We start from the raw sequence: 7,878 nt of genomic DNA, 5'->3' as shown, positions 1-7,878 counted from the left end.
ACTGGTGTCTAAAAATACAGTTTCCCACCAAAAACACTTTCAAGACAGCAACACAACCATTCTTTTCAACACAGGATATCAAATCACAAGTTCAAACCTGCTGTCTCTTAGTGGTGACATACAAAACTCAAATATTTGAGGCAAACTGTTTACTACACCACACTACACTACATCACATCACACCTACATGTTGAACCTCATAATAGACTATGAGGGCAGATTTGGGAAGTTTCTCTTTTACAGTAAAACACGCTGTCATCTATAAGTCAACATTCAGGCTCCCAAGTCCCCCTGGGGCACATGGTGATTGGGTGGTGTCAACAGATTGACGGCTGGCATGTAAACCACCCGGCAGATCTTTCTACCTCCATATATCCCTCCAAGCATTACTGCATTACTTCTATCTCTGTAGGCCTCATCTCATCTACACAGATAGTTGGTGCCAAAAGAGAGACTTGCCAGTGTTGCAGAGTCTGAGTACAGTATGGTAGTTGCATCATGACAACATGGGTTATTCTTTGTTGTACAATCTGTCAGTGTTTGGTTGATGCATATGGAGTATTCCCTTGATGTTTGATTGATGCTAAATCTATCAGCTACGTAAGACCATGTAAGACAAATGACTTAGTTTATTTGTGATTATGTCACACATCACTAGCAATAATTTAATGTTGTTCTTTCGAATCTTAAACGGTTTAGATCATAGACTGTATATAAAATGGATGTAACATCCGTGACGTCACCTATTGGTTTGTGGACTGCTGCTTGGAAGCGAATAGTTTCGGATCTGGGCAGCGCCATCTTGAAAATTTCCAGTGCATGCTGGGTAAAAAAAAAACATGGATTCTACTTATATGGGCATCAGGAGGAGCATGAGGCGCCCTCCTGAACCTGCGAACCAATCAACCTGTCAATCATGACGTAGCCACGCCCTAATGCATACCCTGCTTTATCGTTACATATAAAATCAGGGAGGCCAAAATGTCCCAAATGAACATCATACTGCATTGAAGAAGGCTTTAAACTAGCGATTGAGACCATAAACACATTTTGAAAACGTTTACTGAGGTTAGAAATCAAGTGAGAAGTTGGTGAATTCTCCATTGACTTGTATAGAGACGGAAGTCCTTTTGACACCAAAACGGTCGCCCCCTGGTGGCCTTTTGATAGAATACAGTTTTAAGTTACTTCCGCGTTCCCATCATTTCAGAGGACCAGAACTCCCCGCCTGGTTTAGATGGAATCAACACTTCTGAAACAACTCACCATCTGTGATCCAGGTACTGAGGAACATTACTGCATCTGACATGATACTTGTGTATTTTTACAGCATTTCATTTTTATCTAATGCAAATATCTGTGACTTTCCTTTAAAACCTTTCGATTTCATTTTGCTTTAACAAAATGGGTTTGTAGACTGTAGCAGAGTGAATGAACTGCTAATGTGGACATGCAATCAGCCCATGCCAAATAGCTTTGTCTTGTGAGGAAACCCTGCAGCAGAAAATCATGGACACAGGCAGTGGGAGGAAGAGGGAAGTGATGAAAGGGGGTGATAACCTATGAGTCCAAGGATCCCTCCATATACACAAGAGGAGATGGAATTCATGTTTTCACACTTTTTGACAAAGACCTGGCATAAATTGTTTATACAGTACTATTATTAACTCAAAGCATTTTTTGTTATGAATGGAAATGTGCCAATGTGTTCTCTTGTGGATCCTTCAATAGACATGTAGTCTTATTTCATCCAAGCCATCAAACACAATGGAAAATGTACAGTATGGGGCTCAAACGCCTGTAAACTAATCTGTGAGGAATGATTAACCCTACTTTTAACCTTTAGTTATGTGCTTTCTATATTTTAATATACTGTATGTGATGTAATAGCTTGGTCATCATTTTCTTCTACCTGACAGAGAGAAGATGGGTAGGCATGCTACTAAACAGGTCTATGTTACATTTTCCTGCAAGAACAAAATTACTGTTTTGATTCTTGTTCTTGTGTGTGTGTGTGTGTGTGTGTGTGTGTGTGTGTGTGTGTGTGTGTGTGTGTGTGTGTGTGTGTGTGTGTGTGCGTGTGCGTGTGCGTGTGCGTGTGTGCGTGCGTGCATGCATGCTTGCGAGTGTGTGTTTGTGTGTGAGAGAATGTGCCTAAGCCAATTTCCAATCTGTGTACCAGTCTCTAACACTTGTTCATTACTTCTCTTCTACACCTCTTGCTTATCTTGATTTCCGAGCACAGAAGCAGACAGGTGTTCCTCACTGGTGTTGCTTTCCAGCACTGAGAGTGGTAAGACAACACCTTCAACCCAACTTTTATCCATTTATCCTAAACAACTGTGGTATAGTACTGTAACATAACCACTGTCCACTGTATGTGTGTGTGTGCTTGTGTGTGTGTCAGTCTGGGTAAGTGTGTTCTGATCTTGCGTTCAGGGGGCTGGGGGTTAGATTTCATCCTGATAGCAGGGGCGGCTGTGGAGGAGGGCCAAACATATGTTCCGAGGGCCAGGAACAAAAGCACTGACACGTTAGCCTTTTCACGGAGATGACCTTTCCGCCGCTCCCTATCCCAGCCTCTCTGCCTGCCGCTGTCCTTTTGTCTGCCAGCTTGCCCCAGGCCCAGCTCAAGCCGAGCGCTAGAATTTCTCCTCGTCTCCCCAAATCTCCCTTGACTAAATGTCAGGATTACATATTTCTCTGCTCACACTGAGGGCTTTAATTAGCAGTACTGTGTGCATATATGTGTGAGTTTGTGTTTGTGTGCTAGTCCGTTTGAGCATAAGAGGGTGAATAAATGTGCGCAAGTCTGTGTCTGTTTACTATGTGGAGGTGTGTGTCACGTACACTTGTGTAACCTTCCTCTGTCCTGAGCAGATTTCTCCACTCAGTCCCCTCTAACCTCTTTCACTCCAGGCCAGAGAGCTCTGACAGGATGAGGGAGGGAGGAAAGGTGAGAAAAAGATGGAAAATCACATTCAACAGTGGTAGCAGATTTGCTAATGTGCAAAAAAGCTGATGTACAAACACACACTCACACAGACATGAGCTTGTAAAATACAGGGTCACATTTAAACCCCAGGCCACCAGAATGATACTCTTGTAGATGTCATAGTTAGTTCAAAGATTTCCAGACGTCTTCAGATACTTATAATGAATTGATTCATAGGAAATATGGTTTAAGCATCAATTCAGCAATGGTGATAAAAGGTGTTATGGTTGGCCTCTAACTATTGTACAGCTGGCCTTGTGAAGAACTTATCTGCATGGGAAAATGAATAATTTAGCACAGTAATATGGACAGGCTGTATGAACTGCACAATCAGCTGCCAGCCATCTAAGTTGCTAACCTCTTCACCAAAAGTTAAACATACTGTCCCAAAGGGGCCAACGTGAGCCTGCATAAAACCAGCCTTAGTTGAAAAGGTCTTGGAGTTCAGTAGCTGTAGGATGATGTTAATCCGTTACAAAGCCATCCGCTCTGTGTAGCTCTGCTGGTGGATGTATGGAACATAGTAGTGCTTCCTGAGTAAATCTTTATTGACCATAAATGATTTTCTTCTCACTGACTGTTACATATGTTTGCTATGGCTCCTCATGTACAATACATACAAGCACAATTGATATTGACAGCTATGGGAGTATATGTTGCCATTGTGTGAACAAGAGGCCATTGTTTTGTTTCCCCATCTTCTAGATTTGTTCATTTTAAAAACCATGGAAATTTTCAATTGTTCTCAACTTGAGGGTCTATTTTGTGTCTAAGGCCTGATGTTAATTAGGGAACAATGATTTAATAATTTACGCTCTTCTACCCTGCCCACTGACACTGTTCTCAGCAGCCCTGCATCACCATCTCAGCTTCACAGCATTATAACTAATAAAAACTTCTTTAAAAAAAAAGAAAATCACACTACAGTGGTGATAGTGAAACAAAGAATTTCCATTGTTCTGGGGTTCCTATAAATATCTAGAGGTTATGCTAATAGATACGGGACATAGCAGAATGATTAGTGTGTGTGTGTGTGTGTGTGTGTGTGTGTGTGTGTGTGTGTGTGTGTGTGTGTGTGTGTGTGTGTGTGTGTGTGTGTGTGTGTGTGTGTGTGTGTGTGTGTGTGTGAGAGAGAGAGAGAGAGAGAGAGAGAGAGAGAGAGAGAGAGAGAGAGAGAGAGAGAGAGAGAGAGAGAGAGAGAGAGAGAGAGAGAGAGAGAGAGAGAGAGAAGGAGAGGGAGAGAGAGAGACTGTGTGAAGGCACATCACATCACACTGTGAAGACAGGCCCTTCCTCTCCCTCATGCACTAGGAGAGGCTGGCAGTTACCCAGTCCTCCATGAGCGCACGCCTCAGACTGGTTCTGAACTGGTTCCCTCACTCGGGGCTAGCCTGGGACCAAACCCTGCGTCGCCTCTAATTAGGGGAGGCGCCCAGGCGCAGGCATAACGAGCTGATGAATAATTAGAATTGGAGGAAATTGTGCAGCCAGGGTGGCAAATCTGGAGGGACAAGTGCTGAAAACAAGGCAAGCGGCATTAAGTCCACAGTCAGTCAAATCTGTGAACTTGGCCAGCGGCGTTAACACTAGGCCTGTGTGAAGAGGAATAAAGCTCCAGCACTGGTGGCCAGCCAAGGCCATAGTCAGACCCCCAGGGCCGATTAAGAGAAACAAATAAGATGTGGGTGATAAATGAATCCATAAATTGCCAGTGATGAATATTAATTCCTCAGTGCTCTGGCACTATGAGAATGCTAAACCATGTGAAAAAGGATGCAAAGTGTTGATACCATGATAGAATGTCAACATTTTCGAGGCAGCATGTCAGAATCCCAATAAATGATTGACAGACATGTTTGGCTGCAAGTGCTGTTCTCACTTCCAAAACCCATGCTGAGGGCCACGATGTAACACAAGTCAAAATCTTAGCCATACTGTTTTAAATTGTCATACACAATGCCTAAACATGTAAATATATGTTCTCCTAAACAGAATGAATGCTATAGCTTCACAGGACTCGTAGTTTTCAAGGTGTGAATTTCCAAAAGTAGAACGCTGAATCATCGATAGAGTGGCGGTGAAGTGAGGTGACAGTAATGATGATGTGGTGTTAGCAGGCTAGCATTTGACTGACACAGTTTGGGTCAGTCTTTTCCTCTCATAAACATCCCCCTCATTATCATGCACGGGGTCGAGGCCAGGGTGAGAGGGGGGTGAACAGTCCACCCGAGGGTCTTGATTGGGGTAGTAGCAGGGGAGTGATGAGGACATCCAAGGGGGAGAATCCAAGGACTGTGCCCCTGTGACGAACCCCTGACAGCCAACATGGCTGCCTAGCGTTAATTAGTGCTGGCCTTCCCCAGTCACCAAGGTTGTTCACATCCCTGGGTCATTTAACACGCTGCCTGCTTTCTGCTTGCTCTTTTCTCTGCCAGCTGTGCCACTTTGTCTGGCAGAGTGGAATCACGCCTGGTGATGCGGGGTATTAGACGTGTGACTTTCATGTTTTCACCTAACGGTTGGTGGCCTGTTTGTTTTGTCATGTGGTGCTGATATGTGAAAGGCTGACATGTTTGCTTTCATCAAAGACTTGACTTTTATTTCATGGCTTCAAATGACTTCAGAACTCATTTGCCATTTCATTGAGGTTTTGCCCTTGACAACACCTCTTTCATATTGGCTGTATAAGGGTTATAAAGCTGTTGGCAAGGCAATCACTTTTAATAAAATGTATCATGAGAAATGCATTCCACAATATTACAGCAGTGAATATGTCCATGAAAAAAAGAGGAAGGCATATAACAGAAGGCAAAGCATGCAGTCCAACTGAGAGTACTCTGGGATGTTTTTAAATAAGACTTATAATGATCAGAGAAAAACAAAGGTGATACGGCTGTGTGTGTGTGTGTGTGTGTGTGTGTGTGTGTGTGTGTGTGTGTGTGTGTGTGTGTGTGTGTGTGTGTGTGTGTGTGTGTGTGTGTGTGTACAAGGTCAAAGAAGGGACAGCATTCGGAAAATAGGATGTATCTAAATGAGCATGTACTCTCAAGATCTGATTTATCTTGGTAAAGCCTGCTTCCTCCTTTTTTTAAAGCTAATCAACATTGTTTCTCCGTCTCTGTGCATCTTTCCCTCACTAAAAGGATTTCTTCCTCAATTTACCAAAGCTTTCACATAAGGCTATCCAGTTTTTTTTTCATATTATATTATAGTCTTATTACACAATTGCTGATATCTGAAAACATGTGGTTAAAATAATAAGCAGCCTTTGTGCAATGCAAAGCAGAAAACAGGACCAAATCATGCAATGATAAACACGACTTTCCCCCCTTTTCCAATCTTCCAACTCATTTGAACTTAATGCTGCATTCATCATTTTGATAAGCATCAGCATGCAGCCAATATGGTAGTTTGAGGAAGGCAGATAGGAGAGCGAGGCCAAAGCTCATTAGGGCCACCTATTATAACATTTAGGAGTGTTCTTAATAGAAACATGCCTCAGAGCTGATGGCTTTTAAAAGGAGAGGAGTTTTTGGTTTCCGTGCAGCACGTCATATCATTAGCCGCGAAAGGAGGAGTGCAGAGTGTCTCACATCCCTGCTTTCCGTCCCTTTTCCACATACATTAGTGTCCTCATGTCACATTTCATGTGTAGCGGAAGGGAAAACGCGTTGGTTCCCCAGCTGAATGTGGGCTAAGGGGAAAAAGCTAAGCCTTGGGCAATCAGAGCAGGGGAGAGTCGTGGCATTAATGGTGATGAGTAGTGATCACAGACTCTGGTCATTAGACTAATAAGACTGTATTTAAATTAGCCGTGGATGTTTTTCCTTTCTCTTTTTCCACTTCCCCTCCTCCAGCCCCGTCCTGTTATTTTCATGGTCATGCATTGAAAAAACACATCCACATATTTCGATCAGAGTTTCTTTCCCTTCATTTCCTTAACGAAAGAGCTAATTAAATGAGACGCTCCTTCCTAATTAATAATTATTTTCCCCCCTTCAAGCGGAAGAATATGTTTTTTTCCCCTATATTAAACATCTTGTATTATATTGATTGTGGGCTATTTCTCATGGTAAGGCAGTCCTGTAAAGGTCTGATAAAAACATTTTAAAAATAATGAAAGAATATAGTTGTGCTAATTCAAATATTTTTGACTTTTTACTAATATTTTATTTTTTTAATGGTAATAATTTAATTGAATGCATATAAATATTCTTGATCTTCCCACATACTGTAAAATATACGATTGTCTCTCGGTTAGTTTGACTCATCTCCTTTTAATCCTCAACAATGTTTTTGCAATATCATTACACTATGTCTACTTTTCTTGCTTTCAATGAATGCTACTTTTTAAGATAAGATGATGGATTATTCATCTTCACTCACTGTAGGTGTATAAACATGTTTACCCTTAATCAGTCATTTGGTGCTTGGTCATTTTAATACTGACTATAAACTGAGGTGAGTATTGAGCATACTCCTCTCAAGTACATCAACAATCATACATAAAGTTCAATACTCCTTTTATACAATCTTTTACCATATTTAAGAAGTGATCTTTATCTTCTCTGTAAGCCATCAGTTTCTATTATGGCTTATAATGCCATCCATGAGTCGTGTTACTGCAGGTAAAAGCAGCGTAAAGGTCTCTGTGGTCTGTCTGTGTTTAAGCTGTGCTCTGCCTGTGTGTACAGTGATCATGGCCGACAGTACCAAAGGCTACGGTGTGATCCACGGGGTGCCTCCAGTGATAGTGTGCCGCACATAAGAGGCATATTCTCGCCCAATTTCAGACCAAACCTCTGTCTTTTTAACCTGCTTCAAAGATGAACAGTCATTTTGGGCAATGGTGCAAGCTGCACCCTGAGCTCACTTGCTCTGCT

This window comes from Scomber scombrus, chromosome 15 (assembly GCF_963691925.1).
Source record: "Scomber scombrus chromosome 15, fScoSco1.1, whole genome shotgun sequence".
In the NCBI taxonomy this organism is placed as follows: domain Eukaryota; kingdom Metazoa; phylum Chordata; class Actinopteri; order Scombriformes; family Scombridae; genus Scomber; species Scomber scombrus.
This window is presented reverse-complemented; position numbering follows the sequence as displayed.